This window comes from Lissotriton helveticus, chromosome 1_1 (assembly GCF_964261635.1).
Source record: "Lissotriton helveticus chromosome 1_1, aLisHel1.1, whole genome shotgun sequence".
NCBI classification, from domain to species: Eukaryota; Metazoa; Chordata; class Amphibia; order Caudata; family Salamandridae; genus Lissotriton; species Lissotriton helveticus.
This window is the reverse complement of record NC_136057.1, coordinates 292,600,692-292,617,442: the sequence shown is the minus strand read 5'-3', so window position 1 is coordinate 292,617,442 and position 16,751 is coordinate 292,600,692. Positions and strand designations below refer to the sequence as shown.

Sequence of the window (16,751 nt, the reverse complement as noted above, 5' to 3'; positions counted from 1 at the left end):
CGCACACGAAGGAGCGCAGTGCTAACCTGCTTCTCAGCACAGGACCCCCAGCTGAGCTGCAGCTTTGTGAAATTTTTAAAAGCAGTGGAAAAAAACCTACCAAGAACTGACCAATGAGAACTTAATAAATTAGAACATCAATTCGATTGTGGAAATCATTTAAGCCACAAAATTTTATGTAAAATATGAATGGACCTGTAGGCCTAGATAACGGATGGGAAGTATAGCATGTTCAAATATAGCCGGCCTACAAACAAAGTTTGTTTTAATGTTGAACTGTTTATTCTTATTTCGCTATTGTATAGCTTGGTCTTAAACGCATGTCTTTTTAATCTGCATTTTTAATTTTCTTATTGTGTTACTGCATCGCATTGGTTTTAATTAACTGTGCAATAAACTTTAAACTCTCTCCCATCGATGAGGTAATGGCCCAGGTGGAGCGCCCACTGCAAACCTCCACCTCCCGATGCACCGAATAAGCTTTTGCAGAGAGATGTTGGAGAGATAGTAAATAAAATAAAAGAGAACCAAGAGGGTAGACCCATCCCAGCCTCCTCTGGTCTCTAACGAGCGTGAATGGGCCCGCCCGTGGCCCGGGCTTTGCCTTGGGTGGGCATGAAATGAAATGCAGTCCTCCTTCTCCAGCTCCCACCAAGAATCACCAAGCGGCTACGACCGTCACGGGAGACGCAATGCGCTTATGAGCGCTGAAGGTAGGGGTGGGTGGAAAATGCAGTCCTCCTTCTGCGGCGCCCACAAGGAATCGCCAAGCGACTACCACCACCGCAGGAGATGTGACCTGCTTATGAGCGCTGAAGGCAGAGGTGGGCGGGAAATGCAGTCCTCCTTCTCCCGCTCCTACCGGGAATCGCCAAGCTGCTATATGTTTATATAGCTACAGGAGTATCTGGGAAGACTGTCGAAACATCCCCTGCTACTCGTGCATATTACAAAAATTGGGATGGTCCAACATTGAAGCTTTCTTGTAACTTACTGAATGTAATGAAGTGGTCACCCGGGTAGAAGTCTCCCATTATTATGCAGTTCCCATGCTTTCACTTACATGTCTGATAATATCTACAAACAGTGGCAAAGACCATATCGCCACATCTGGGGCATATGGAGGCCAGCTCCATTATGTTTTTCAATGTTCTCTCCCATGTGGTGCCCAATTGCCTAATCACATAGGGGTGGTTTAGTTGGACTCTGTTCCCCATCTTTCATAACTTTCTGAGCCCATCCCTATCATGTTTCCTTTTCAAAAATTGTTCCCCGAGGTCACTCCTTTGTTGAGCCATCTCATCGCTTTTTTCAGTGGGCTGCTATTTCATATATTTCCACATGCAGAAGTTCAAGACTGCATGTTTCCCAGGCTTGTTTAAGTGTGCCCAGGTTTTTTACTACTACTTTTACATCCACAACCAAGTGACTACTTGTTTAGATGCTCAAATACAGACTGTGGTATTGACCACATTGAGTTTTGCATGACAGAAGGACACCTGGAAAGAAAATCCTTCTTGGACAATTGGACCCGAGTTTGCTACTTGTATGTTCAGATAGCTAATCATTATCTTACATTTCATTGGAGGATCACCTCCGGTATAGTTCTCTCTTCAGCTTAGTGAAGCCTATCTATAAGAAGTATCTGTGATTTTGTACAGTTTGTACGACGGCCCGACACCCCCTAGAATCTGCCTGACTCCTCCAAGGGGATCGGGAGGACTAAATACTCTGCCTGCTGCATAGACACTAATAGGGCATTTGCGTACATTGACACTATTTGTGTTGTGCCCCTTCTGGTATGTGCTAATTCTCTAATTGCAGGTAGAGTCTCCCCAACCAAGCGGCTCAGCTATTAGCACAAATAGCAATAAGTCGAGTGGGCAGTCTTGCTTCCTGGCACTCTCTATTTCCCAACTCTTTAACACCAGTTCCCACAGTGAACTCTGGCTTTCGGCTTTGTGTACTGAAACAAGTTCGGAACAAACACCATGCCCTCCAACACTCGGATCATGTACTGACACCTCGGGTGTCAAGTACCTTTTCTATGTCTAAGGCTGTTATGGCATTGTGTTGTTCTCCCAGTTGTACCAAGTGTAGGATGTGTGTTGGACTCCTGAGGTTCTGTTCCAGCTAGGTGTGAACTCATCCTGGTACAACATAAATTCTAACCTGCTAAAATTGGTATGTGAGCTCTGTGTGCTCGAATATTAGCAGTATTCTTACTTGGAGGCCATACGCTCTCTCCAAATATCAAGCAATTCCACTGTTTCCATAACCTCCCTCAAGGCACTCGTCATACCTGGTTTACTTCTCAATCTGGGGGGATAGGAACGGCTTCTATCCAACATTCCTTGTAAACCAAAAGTAAACTCACCTGCTTTATGACTGGAGCTCCTAAGTATGTCGCTCTCAAGACTGACTATTTGGCTACCTACATTGGTGCATAGATTTTTATAGTTCTCATTTCTTTACAGTCTAGGCCAATATATTTGGAGAAATCTTCCCTCCACATAAGCCTTCGTGCATTACATTGTGAATGGGATTCCATGCACTGTCCATGTTGAAACTCCCCTTACATAAGCTGAATAGGTGTCCGAGTACATTTGTCCCCTGCCTTTCTTATATACTTTCTCTACCTCAGCTTCCAAAAAGTGTGCTTCCTGCAGGCAGGCGATACCAATCCCACATCTTTAAAAATACGAGTAGACCCTTTATCGCTTTGTGTAATCTTTCAAGCCTCCGATGTTCCATATATTTAACTCAGGTTCCATGGTGTGCCAAGTGACATTTCCTGAGGTTTTCTATCTATCATCCAGATCCTCGATTTCCTGGACTACAACCCTTCCCTGTACCAGCTCAGACTTGGCCATAAACTTCTGAATGTGTGGCAGATCTCTAAGTTGTTAACTCCCTCTGCAAGCTGTCCCCCAGGCAATCACCTTCTAACAGTGCCTACACATGGTGACCCTCACACTTTCTGTTTTAAACTAGGAAATTCAAAACTGTGATCGAATGCCACCAACTACCTATGTGTAATCATTCATGTCCAGTCCCTGCTCTTCAGATTCTACTTGGAATCAATGTTCCTGTGACTATTGTTAGAAATAGGATTCCTGGTTGGCTAAGTTATGCATCCAGGCCAGGCAGGAACCACCTCCTAGTCATGGTAAGCAAGAAACACACTTTAAATTAACCTGAGCTCACACTTTAGCTGCTTGGCACAGAGCAGGCAGGCTTAACTTAAGAGACAATGTGTAAAGTATCTGTGCAACACACACATACATACACAGTGAATACCCCACAAAAAGACTCCATAACAGCTTTAGAAAAATAGGGAATATTTATGAGTAAACAGAATCAAAATGACAAAAATCAAATCAGTAGAAGTCAACATATGAATTTTTGAAGAATATATGCAAAAACAGTGCTTAGAAGACAATAGCACTAAAAGGTTAATTGAGGTCGCGAGGGACTGGGGTAAATCCAAAGTTTGGGTTGACTGCGATGGAGGGCATGCCGCCTACAGGAACCAAGTAGGGCCAACTGAAAACATTTCTTGGATGGAGCAAAGTGTCGTTGTTTAGAGTCCGATGTGTCGGTTCCAATTTACACAGTTGAGTTGATGCCGAGCCTCGCAGTCGGAACCTCAATTGGGGCTGCATCAGAGTTGAACCTCGCCATCGGGATCTCGGATCGGTACTGTGTCATTGTCAAGCCGTGCAGGGATGTCTTCAGATTGGTACTGCATCGAAGGGTACTATGCAGTGGCGACGATGCGTTGGTTTTGTAGAAAATCAACTGTAGAACCTACTACTGAGGCCCAAGACTGGAGGGGGCACCTCAGGCAAGGGTAGGACTCACAGATGGCGGAGTCCTGCAGCACCGGCAGAATTGCAGGAAGTCTTTTATTTCCCTTAGGCTTACAAGAGGCAGGCCAGCAAGTCCATGGAGTCACTCTTGGTTCTAGTGAGGTTGGTCCAGTCCTTCTCCTTAGCAGGGCAGAGATCAGGAGGCAGCAGGGCAGCTCAGCAAGGCAGAAAACCAGTTCCTCAGAACAGTCATTCAAGGGAAAGTGGTAATCCTTACAGCCAAGCAGACTTTACTCCAGCAGAGTTCTTCCCAGGTCCAATAGTGTCTTGTCTTGGTAGGGTCAGAGCCCCAGTACTTATACCCAAATGCACCTTTGAAGTGGGTGGTAACTTCAAAGCTTCTCTTTGAAGTGCACATGTTCCCTTTTATCCCAGCCCAGTCTACCATTTTATATGTAGGGGGTGATCAGCCCTTTTTTGTGGGACACAGAACACTGTCTATTCAGATGTAAGTATTAGCTTACACTCCCCTTTCCACCTAGAAAGGCTACCAAAATGCAGATGAATCCTCTGTCACACCCACCCTTCCTGTATTTGTGGCTGTCTAGAGGGAATGTGCAAAGTGTAGCTGTCACCCAGCCAAGACGTATATTGGAGACGGGCTGAAGGCACACAGAACAAAGTTAAGTGCAGAGAAATGTCCACTTTCTAAAAGTGGCATTTGTGAAATAGTAATGCCAAATCCAACTTTACCACTAAAAAGGATTTATCATTAATGTAAATGTAAATATACTTGTAAAGCGCACAGCTGCCCCAGCAACGGGGCGTCCCGGCGCTGTATAACTCTGGGGAACCCGTCCTGGCTTTCCCTGTGGGATGGTCCCTTGCTGGGAGTCCCCAAGGTGGAGCCAGGCATCCCCGGAATTGGTGGGGCCGTTGTGGAGATTAGGCAAGCTAATGCCCAGAGTTGCCGATTGGAACCCCTGATTAGAGTAAGCACCGAAGCGAGAATTATCGAGTCCGCTGACCAAGGTCCACGACCCTGCCGCGTCGGGAATTGAACCCTGGTCCCGGGCTGACTTCTGCTCTTAGGCCTGCCGCCTCTAACCAGTGAGCCACACTACTCCACTTACCATTACCATTCAAATGATGTGAAAAATGATTTAGCTTCTTCTTTCTAATCTGGAATTACAGCTTAAAAGTGTTTTTAGGAATTCCCAATGCTAGCCTATGGGAGAAGTAGGCAGTGAAAGCGAATTTACAGAATATACAAAGCTGGGAATCAAAGCATAGATGCCTGCACAAGTTCAGAAAAATCCCTTATTGGTATTTGAAAAGCACAGAGGTGCAGAAACGGGCTGGAGGCACAATTCCCTACACCTCCTAAGTTCAGAAGCTGATTCAAAGAACCTCGCATTCCTCAAATGTACATAGATATGTTAGCCCAGCACCCTCAAAATACAAATATCACAACGTATACAATCAGTAATGCAGAAATTTTTCGAAGGCGAGTCGATGTTGGATTTCAGTTCTTTCTTTATTTTTCATTCTTTAAAAAAACTTTTGAAACCGCCAACGCGTTTCGTCCTATCCAGGGACTTCTTCAGGGCTCGCAATGTAAAGTACACGTATTCTAATAGTTAATTCCTCATTGAGTCAGGACGGAAGATTTCTCAGATTTAATGCGCTTCCTTAATGGTCAGTTTCCATGTAGTTTTAGCAGGTAATTTGTCTTATTATAATCAGCACAATGTCCCGGACAGAGTAGTCCCGATCCAGCTAGGGTCCTCGGCGAAGTCCGTCCTATCGTAAATCCGGATAGCGCCTCCGGATTTACGATAGGACGGACTTTGAGAGTGCTGGGCTAACATATCAGTGAAAGCGAATTTAGCTGTTTGTCACTACCAGGACATGCAAAACTTAAAGGTATATGTTCTACCTTTTACTTACATAGAACCCTGACCTTAGGGCTTCCCGGGGGCTACCTTAGGAGTGATGTATGTTTAATAAAAGGAGAGTTTAAGGCTTGGCAAGTAGTTTGTAATACTGGGTCAAAGTGCCAGTAAACTGCACACTCTGGCTTTGCAATGACAGGCCTGAGACACGTTTGAAAGGCTAATTGTGTGAGTGGAACAATCAGTGCTACAGGCCCACTAGTAGAAGTTAAGTTGCAGGCCCTGGGTATATGGTATACCACTTTACAAGGGCATTATGGGTGTACTAAATATGGTACACAGGTATATACCAATGTCACCATGTTTAGGGGAGAAGCACATACATTTTAGCACTGGTTAGCAGTGGTAAAGTGCTCAGAGTCCTATGGTCAACAAAAAGAAGCTCAGAAAAATGGGAGGAAAAAGGCAAGAATTTTGGGGTGCCCCTTCAGAAAGGGACATTTTCCAACAGATATCAATCAAGTCTCTCCTTGGTTGTCTGTCACTGCTATTGTGCTGTCATCCCTCCTTGCTCGAGGCTCTGTTTAGTTTCCTTTTTTCACCCATGTCCAGCCAATCCCAATCTTCCCTTTGGGGGTAGAAAATGTGTAACTTTCCTTTGAAGATTACACAAAGCTTGGTGGTTACAGCACAATGTATTTTATGCCCATGTCACTGATTTTTGTTTTGCATCTTGGAAGGTCTTCCTTAACTTCTGTATATTTCTTATCACTTACCCCTTGAATCGAGGGTCACCTTTTTTTCATGTATGCTGCAATGTTACATCTTGGTTTGTGAAGTAGAATATCCTAGTAATAATTGCTCTTGGATAATGCTCAAGGCACCAGGCCCAGAGCCCAAAGCGCCTTTTCGACAGAATACAACTTAGCGAATCCTTTCAATACAAGTTGAGTTGCAATCCACCATTTCAGGAACAAATCCAGGCCCTCTGCTTATTTCAGAAAACCCATAAGGCAACTTTTGTTTCATCTGGCCTTCATCTCTGAGTCCTTAAATCTGTTTTTTAAGTCCTGAGCTTTCACCATTAGTGCCCATGCTGTTGTTTTCAGCTCAATTATTTCTTTTTGCTTTACCTCCACTTTTTCTTCCATCTTTTGCAAACTTTTATTGAATTTCTTCAAATCTGGCCTGAGCAACTTGACCTCTATCATGATTGCATACATTTTGTGTCCTGGTGTGGAGCTAGACTTCTCAAAGTCCTACAATATTTGGGTTTAAGTTGGCTCTGCACGTAATCAGTGTGCCTCTCAGCCAAACGATTTGACAATCTTGTGCCAAACTTTCTAGCCATCACATTGCTTAGCTGCGTCAATTTCGCCATCTATTCCCTTTTACATGCGCTTTTACTTTTATTTTCAGCTTGTGATTGTGTCCTTCATCAGTTCAGAGCTATCCCCCTGGTTCAAAGAATCACAGAATTTCCTCCCTACCAAGGTGTCTCATGAACTTCTTTCTAACTTCAGGCTATCAGCAGTGGGGGGGTGGGAAGCCACACACGTACCACCGCCACACTCTCCAGCGTTTGCCAGTGGTCAGTCTACTCTGCTCCTAGAGCAGAGGTTTGTGAGACTTGTAAGAAAGATATAGAGAAGAGAGGGACAGGCAGCAAATGATAAAGATGCAGCTGAGAGTTAATGGGGAGACAGGTTAGAGGTGAGAGACTATTTTGAAAGGGTCTGTAGAGAGAGCGAAAGAGAGGCAAAGGGTGGGTAGACAGGTGAGAGAGGTAATAGAGACAATGATGAGCGAGGAAGCTTGGAGAGAAGGGAAGACAGTTGTGAAAGAGAGACACGATAAAGAGATAGGTTAGAAAAACAGCTAAAAGAAGTGGGGAGATTAACAGGTGAAAAATTGACAGCTGAAAGAAGGGAGACAATTGAAAGAGTGGAGAGAAAGTGACAGAGATAAATAGGATAAAGAGTGATTATCCAATTTAGAGAGAGAAACAGAGGTAAAGGTTAGAAAAACAGATAAGGAAATGGTGGGGAACAGGAAAGGTGTTATCTATGGAGCTGATATTGAGACATAGACAGGTGAGAAAGAGACAGACAATGGAGTACGAGCGGTGATAGGGAAGTGAAAGAGTGTAAAAAAAAGGAAAGAGGTGAGCAAGTGAGGTGAGAGAGGGGAACACATGAGATGTAAGGGGATCCATGAGAAAGACAAAGTAGCGGAGGAGTCAGTAGGGGTGAGAACGAATCAGTAACAGGTGAGAAAGATAGGTATGCAAGAGGTAATAAAAAAAAATACAGCTGAGAGGAGGTTGACATCTCATAATGTGACATCACATAATGACATTGGGGTGAAAGGACATGTGATGTCACGTCTGCTGCATTCAGGTTAGACTTTAATGAGACTGTGGCCCATCTCACCCTATTTCTTTTTTAGGTCTCGCCTAGCGTTGCTGCGCACTTGCGAAGCCATGCTCGGTGAGATTTATTGCTCACAAGGACTTTCAGAAGAGAGCTTTAAGCCCCCCCCCCCTCATTTGCATTGGCTGGTGTTACTGTTTATGCTAAACGGTGGAAATGAGGGTTTTCTGTAGACGCCCTTTTGACTGCGAGCCGGACTGGCTTGCCTGCTTTGCTGCTGTCGCAAAGCGCTTTCTTTATGGGGCCATGTGTTTCTAATTAGAAACACATGGCCCCATAAAGACAAGAAATCGATGCTTGTTTGTGTTGCGCGCTGTTCATGGCTATTTTGCGCATGCGTGATGTGTGACAAATGACTAACAGAAGGAAAACCAGGAAGTGATCCTTGAGATAACAATTCATGTTGGAGGGTGTGCTGGGCTCCTGCAAGTGCTGTTGCCGTGAAATTGGTGGGTGTTTGGGAGCAGCGGCAACTGGGGGGCCCGAGGCAGCACATGGACAGCCGCTGCCGGCAGACATGTTGCTGGTGCTCCGAGGCAGCGCATGGACAGCCGCTGCCGTTGCTCGCATGCCATTTACGGGTGAGGATGCGAACGGGAAACAGGTGATCAACCTTTCTGTGCAGACATATGCTTGGTTGTCGTAATTTAGAAATGATTAGGTTAAGCATTAGCAGAAGACATCTTGTATTTAGAGACTATCTTGTCCGTTTTACGGAATCCATTTTGTATTTCTATCGGCCATTTTGTTTGCCATGTGCTCTGTCCTACCTTCCTGTAAACTGCTCTTGAAATCTGCCTAGAGACAAGATATATTTATCCTCTTCTGCTTTGCACATGCTCAGTTGAGCATGCAGCTGTCTCCAATTTGTAACTGTCAAGATGTGTCCACCAGAATTAGCTAACTGTCAGCCCTTCCCACTTGTTGCTAGCACACTCTCTGTATGACCTTATATGTATTGGAAAGTAACACTCTGTGCCTTGTACCACCTTCATTTCAGCCACTGTGTGGGTATAAAAGGACCAAGCTCCATCCAGTCAGTGTGCTACCTCATACTCTACCGAAGGGTGTTGTGTGAATGTAGTTCCACCTCATGAGGTTTAATAAACTCTGTCTTTTCTATTCCAGTTTCTGTGCCAACTTCTTATTATTGGTCTAAGGACTCTAAGCAGAGAAGGGCGAATCCCTTGCACTAGTAGGCCTGGCTAAGGCTTGCTACCACAAATTGGCGCCCAACGGGTGACTCGGATGCCCGAAGGACTGGTCGAGACGAAGGATTGGAATCTCGCTTTGGACGTGATCACTGCCGGAGGAGACCTGAGAGAAGGGCAAATCCCTTGCACTAGTATGCCTGGCTGAGGCTTGCTACCACATGGTGACCTGCACGGAAAGGCCCAAGATATTACGGTGAGAAGCAAACCCGTTGTTCATGACATTACTAGTTTATCAACGGCCTTCTGTCTCAAATCTAGGGCAGACAGGGCCTGACTCAGGCAATTGACCAATCTCGTATGAGGTAGTATAATTTTTAGCAGTGTTGAACCTAATGAAATGTGATTGGAGAAGCAAAATATCGCCTAAGGACTGGCTGGGGAGTTTTGTATTGTTTATTGGTTGTTAGGCTCCCAGGCTGTACCGTGGCTTGGGATTGGCTGAAGGAATGCTTGCCCATTCTCCATTGACTATGGTGTCCGGGAGAGCTGGTATGCCCCGGCAGAGAATGCTTTCTGTACTCGCACCTCCCTTCAATGGGCGGGTTGTGTGCTTCAGTGGGGGGGTGTCAGCCTGTTCCTCTTACTAAAGTTGGTGCAGCAGGGTCCGAGACAGTGGGAACATTCTGGAGGGTCCTACGGCCAGACATCCCTGATGGTAAGTGGACGCTTAGCCGAGGCCATGCCCAGCTGCACGGCGGCTTCTCTGCGGCGCTGCCCGCAGCAGTCTGAGTCACATATTTGTCGCCTTCTGCAGACCTTAGCTCAGCGGCTCCGGCCTCAGGTCCAGGCCACAGATACCGAGCGCATCCGGCGTGCACAGCGCTCTTTTGCTGCATTAGGCCTGCTGTATGGTTCAGGTTGCCGCCGCCCGCCCGATGGAGCACGTTCCCGCTTTGGCTGCGCACCCTTTGCCTTGCTGCCTTCTATGCACCCTTTGCACCTACCACAGCTCGGACGGTAATGCTCTTCCTTAATCTTGCTTAGAGGGTATAATGGGCACTCGCCTTTAAGGCGGAACTATCCGGGTCCTCTGAAATACTGCACTTTAGTGCGCTGGGGCTGGTTAAAAAAAAAAAGCTAAATTGAATCTGTGAGTTAAATAATTTGAGCGGCCCTCAATTGGTTTAATGCATAGCAGAATACAATTTAGTGCCGGCGGACTGATTTTGCCAATTGCAGAGTTTGCAGATGCGAATTCAATATTAAATGCATCTGGCTCCAGGTGAGAATCTAAAACGATTCATGCTCAAAGCAATACTATCAGAAGGACCTGTGATTCGATCACTAGCAGCAAATGCCCATGTTACATGAAAGTGCAAGGAAGCCCAATTGCTTATTTATTAGAGCAATTATTGTGCTAACTTTTGAGGTCGACTCACTCCCGAGACAGGAAACTCCCCTCTTGCTGAGAACACGTGGTTGCCCCACTACTATTACAAGGTACTATAAATTGTATTGTAATTGAAATATATAGCACTTATTACCCCATACAATGTGGCAAACCCCTGTTTAGGTCTCGCCTAGTGTTAGGTAGGTGTAACAAGCATTAACAATGCAATAGGTCTCGCCTTTCATTAACTTAAAGCCATTTGCTTTGCTATATAATACCAATGACACTTAATTCATTGCCTGTTTTGCACTATAAGTGCCGTAATTTTCTATGATTACATATTCATAGCTGCCTTAGAAGGTATACACTAGTTTTTTATTTGTTCTATAAAATTATAGTTCCACCTTTCTCTTAAAGGGAATTAAAGTCAGTTAGTGCATTACTACAGTTTCTGTTCATTACGGACTTAAAATAAACTGGAAAAGTTATCTTTAGGTAGTGATTTTGATATGTCTTGCGATGAGTTATATTCTCAAATGGCTTTTCTTTGAGAAAACAGTTTGAGATACACAGACATGAGAACATTTTAGGCCGAGATTTACTAATGTTTTGTGCTGGGTTTTCGTTACTATTGTAATACAAACTCCACACAAAATGTTATGCTAGGATTTACTATATTCAGTGCAAATCAGGATTTGTGTTGGATAATTTTCTAAATTAGCACAAAAGTTGCGTTATGAGCTGCTTTACATTACTTTGTGCAAAGGGGGGGTCCAAGTTTGGCACATGCGTTTTGTGGCAAACCCCTATCTACAAACATTTGTAGACGGCAATTTGCGCAAAATCCTATGCCTCCTCACGGCAGGAGTAACAAAAATACATTATTTAATTTCTCCTCATTTTTCCTACTTTGCATAAGTGCTACGTTGTACAGCACACATACACACCAGGAAAAGTGTTAAAGGGTTACCTTCAAGTATAAAACTATTCTTTACAGAACACACACGCTTGCGCAATGGCTATAGTGTATGTGCATTGGCGCATCGCAGCCTAAAGGGAACCTGCGCAGGCAGAGATGAAAACAGTGCTGTATTTTAGTAGATATGGTGCTGTTCTGTTCTCTCTCTTTCATGCAACGCAGATGCTTTGTGTCAATTGTTCATAAATCTGGGCCCCGGAGTTTAGGAACATTAATGGTAATCCGATGGCGGAGAAGTACGATTTGTGAACAGTGAATCCAATAAACATATTCTCATTTAAATGGTCGACATACTGCTTATTTTCTGTGCTACGGCTGCCTGCTTCAGTGCTTTCGGACTGTAAACATACAGAACTTAAAAAATAGAATTAGATACATGCAGGGAGCAATATGGCTGGCAGTGGAACAGGATGAAAAGAGCCTGCCACACAGTTGACATTGCTGTGTGGCCACAATGCATTTATTCATGGAAAACTATGGGTGAAGAAGGCAGCCACGCTCATCTAGTCAGTCTGGCTTGGTATCCATTTACAATTTGACTCTCTCTCTAATAGGCAGTGTCACCAATATCAGGATATTGGCAAACGTTCACCTTTATTCTGGGACGTCTGGCCCCTCATGTTATGTTATAGGGGTATTTGTTAAGCGCACGGCTACCCCAAGGAGTGTTCCGGCACTGTCTTAACCCCAGAAACAGAGTAAGTGAAGAAACAGCCATCGATAACTAACTGGACTGCGACTACTGTTGGGAGAGCCAGGTCTTTAAGCTTCGCCTAAAGCTAAGAAGATCTCGTTCCTGTCTAAGGAAAAAAGGGAGACCATTCCATAATTTTGCCGCTACTCATTGGAAAGAGCGGCCTCCTTTGTAAGAACGGTAAAACTTAGGCACAATTGTCAGCTGCTGGGAGGAGGATCGCAGCGTTCTGAGTGGTTTGTTGGGCTGAATTTTGTTCCTAATATATGGGGCCCCAATGTTATTAACAGCCTTAAAAGTTAGGACCAGGTATTTAAAAAAGACTCTTTGTCTCTCTGGAAGCCAGTGCAAGGATCTAATGTGGGGAGACATGTGTGACCTGAGTCCAACCATGAGCACGGACCTAGCTGCCACATTTTGAACCACCTGCAGGCGGTTCAGTAAGTATATCAAAAACACCAAAAGGAGGGAGGATAGAGGTTTTTGATAGGTAAAATCTACCTCCAGTCAGACTATACCTAAACAACGAGATTCTTTCCTATTTTATTTTATTTATTTGTATTTTTTATTGTCATGTGTGAGATAACTGCTCCCTAAAAATGTAAGGGAGAAGCACTAAGTGTTTTTAAAATACCCCTCACACACTATGAATCCCATAGTGTCATGCTTCATCATAGGGGTCTTCCTGTCCCTCTACGGGCGGGGCGTGCTATGACCTGTGACCGCCCTGACTTCGTTAGAAGTGGTCGCTCCCTGCTGCCCTGCTGACTCCTGCCTAATTGGGACTGGTATCGTTTGCATTGCGCTGTGGATCTCATTAACGCGCTGCTGACCCTTTTAGCGCTCGAAAGTGCCTGTAGCATTACCCTATTGTATCCATTAACTGTACTTTCATTATTTTCGGCGTGCCTACCTGCTAGCTCGATTGTGCCTGCATCTGCTCATTTATTCAGTGTGCCTGTGCTGCCTAGCCCGCATTGCTGCTTCGTTGGTCTAATAACTGAAACTGACAGAATCTCTCTCTGCCAACCCGGTCTGAACTCGCGTTTTCAGCCGCCATTATCCGTGTTGTTGTTGTTTTTGCCTATAGCCCGCCCCCTCCACCACGCACCCGCCTCCCTGCTGCTCCTCCCTCCCACTAAGAGACTAGGTCGCTCCCGACCACCTAAGCGCTGTGACCGCCCTGACTTCGTTAGAAGTGGTCGCTCCCTGCTGCCCTGCTGACTCCTGCCTAATTGGGACTGGTATCGTTTGCATTGCGCTGTGGATCTCATTAACGCGCTGCTGACCCTTTTAGCGCTTGAAAGTGCCTGTAGCATTACCCTATTGTATCCATTAACTGTACTTTCATTATTTTCGGCGTGCCTACCTGCTAGCTCGATTGTGCCTGCATCTGCTCATTTATTCAGTGTGCCTGTGCTGCCTAGCCCGCATTGCTGCTTCGTTGGTCTAATAACTGAAACTGACAGAATCTCTCTCTGCCAACCCGGTCTGAACTCGCGTTTTCAGCCGCCATTATCCGTGTTGTTGTTGTTTTTGCCTATAGCCCGCCCCCTCCACCACGCACCCGCCTCCCTGCTGCTCCTCCCTCCCACTAAGAGACTAGGTCGCTCCCGACCACCTAAGCGCTGTGACCGCCCTGACTTCGTTAGAAGTGGTCGCTCCCTGCTGCCCTGCTGACTCCTGCCTAATTGGGACTGGTATCGTTTGCATTGCGCTGTGGATCTCATTAACGCGCTGCTGACCCTTTTAGCGCTCGAAAGTGCCTGTAGCATTACCCTATTGTATCCATTAACTGTACTTTCATTATTTTCGGCGTGCCTACCTGCTAGCTCGATTGTGCCTGCATCTGCTCATTTATTCAGTGTGCCTGTGCTGCCTAGCCCGCATTGCTGCTTCGTTGGTCTAATAACTGAAACTGACAGAATCTCTCTCTGCCAACCCGGTCTGAACTCGCGTTTTCAGCCGCCATTATCCGTGTTGTTGTTGTTTTTGCCTATAGCCCGCCCCCTCCACCACGCACCCGCCTCCCTGCTGCTCCTCCCTCCCACTAAGAGACTAGGTCGCTCCCGACCACCTAAGCGCTGTGACCGCCCTGACTTCGTTAGAAGTGGTCGCTCCCTGCTGCCCTGCTGACTCCTGCCTAATTGGGACTGGTATCGTTTGCATTGCGCTGTGGATCTCATTAACGCGCTGCTGACCCTTTTAGCGCTCGAAAGTGCCTGTAGCATTACCCTATTGTATCCATTAACTGTACTTTCATTATTTTCGGCGTGCCTACCTGCTAGCTCGATTGTGCCTGCATCTGCTCATTTATTCAGTGTGCCTGTGCTGCCTAGCCCGCATTGCTGCTTCGTTGGTCTAATAACTGAAACTGACAGAATCTCTCTCTGCCAACCCGGTCTGAACTCGCGTTTTCAGCCGCCATTATCCGTGTTGTTGTTGTTTTTGCCTATAGCCCGCCCCCTCCACCACGCACCCGCCTCCCTGCTGCTCCTCCCTCGCCCCTCCCCTCCAATATCCGCATATGATAGATGTACTCTAGCGCAGCGGTCTCGCGCAGCGGTCTCGCCGAAGGTGCGCCAAAGGTAAGCCCGTCTACGCCCGTCCGCGCCTGGACCGCGCCCAGCGCCAGACCCCCTGCCCCTCGCGCAGCCCAGCCCCCCCGCGTTACCTATGATGCCGCCTCCCTCCTAGCCCTTAACCCCGGTCGCGCCCCCAACTGCGTCCAAGCCGCTCCTGGACACACCCATGGACCTTTCTCCTGCTACTCCTGCAAATTCAGCGGCACCGACAACATCTCCGATACGACCACACCACAGATTCCCAACCCCAACCACCTACAATGCATCCTTCTCAACACCCGCTCGGTCCACAGACACGCCATTGACCTATGGAACCTTCTAGACACCTTCTCTCCAGACGTCGCCTTCCTAACGGAAACATGGATGAACGCTTCCTCCGCACCAGACATCACCATTGCCATCCCTGAAGACTATAAGATCACTCACAAAGACCGTACCAGCCACACAGGAGGAGGAATCGCTATCGTCCATAAGAAATCTATCCGCATCTCAACCAGCTCTGACACCAACCTCGCCAACTCCGAACACCTTCACTTCCAGATCCACATCGACCCCAAAACCACTCTCAGAGGCACTCTCCTCTACAGACCACCAGGACCCCGCGCAAAATTCAGTGAAGACATCACGGACTTCATCTCTCCACACGCGCTCCCCTCCAAAGACTATATTCTTCTAGGAGACTTCAACTTTCATCTTGAAAAGATAAACGACCACAACACCGCCACCATCGTGGACAACCTCGCCAACCTTGGACTTAAACAACTAGTCACTTCCCCAACCCACATCGCAGGTCACACACTCGACCCCATCTTCACTTCCAGCAATCATGTCTCCTTCAGCCACACTACGGACCTCCTATGGACCGACCACAGCTGCGTTCACTTCACCTACAACAAGCCGAAACCCATCAACCACCCCCAACCTACCCTGCAAAGAAACTGGAAGAAAATCACCACGGACCAAATCTCCGCATCGCTCCTTCGAAACTCCCCAGCCCTCTCTTCTAACGCCAACGAAGCCGCAGCCAACCTCACCCTATGGCTATCCAACACCGCTGACACCTTAGCACCACTGAAAAAACGTCAAAGCAAACCTGGCAGCAAGAAGGCCTCATGGTTCAACGATGATCTTAAGAAATCCAAGAAACTCTGCCGCTCCCTTGAAAAAGCCTGGAAAAAAGACCCATCCACCAGCACCAAGGACGCCTTCAAAAGCGCCACCCGCACTCACCACCAACTGATCCGAAAAGCCAAGAAAACAGCATTCAAGGACCGACTTGACAACAACGCCCACAACAGCAAGGAACTTTTCAACATCGTCAAGGAATTTTCCAACCCATCGGCCAACTCCAACGACATCACCCCCTCTCAAACCCTCTGCGACTCCCTAGCCTCCTTCTTCCACAACAAGATCGCAGACATCCACAACAGCTTTGACAACCAACCCGGAAACCAACCCACCCCACCATCTGTTGACCATCTTCCCCCCGTAAACACCCTTAACGCCTGGAACCCAATCTCCACCGAGGAAACCATCCGCCTGATGAATTCCATTCACTCTGGATCCCCCACAGACCCATGCCCTCACCACATCTTCAACAAAGCAGACTCCATCATAGCACCGCACCTCCGAGACGTCATCAACTGCTCCTTGATATCCGCGACCTTCCCAGAAGACTGGAAACACGCTGAACTCACCGCCCTTCTGAAAAAACCCACAGCGGACCCCACCGAACTCAAAAATTACCGCCCCATCTCGCTTCTCCCATTCCCGGCCAAAGTCATCGAGAAAGCCGTCAACAACCAGCTCG

General features: G+C 46.7%; 1 protein-coding gene and 1 long non-coding RNA gene across 3 annotated transcripts in view; one reads left to right on the top strand and one right to left on the bottom strand.

Moving 5' to 3' along the window:
- The window catches only part of LOC144797636 (aldo-keto reductase family 1 member B1-like), a 375,986-nt gene that overhangs the window by 219,844 nt on the left and 139,391 nt on the right, over positions 1 to 16,751 (bottom strand). The window lies entirely within an intron of this gene.
- LOC144797832 (uncharacterized) overlaps positions 9,215 to 16,751 on the top strand; it is a 49,172-nt gene continuing 41,635 nt past the window's right edge. Inside the window, exon 1 of the long non-coding RNA XR_013603478.1 lies at positions 9,215 to 9,546. This is a non-coding gene — a long non-coding RNA (uncharacterized LOC144797832). The remainder of the gene's footprint in view (positions 9,547 to 16,751) is intronic.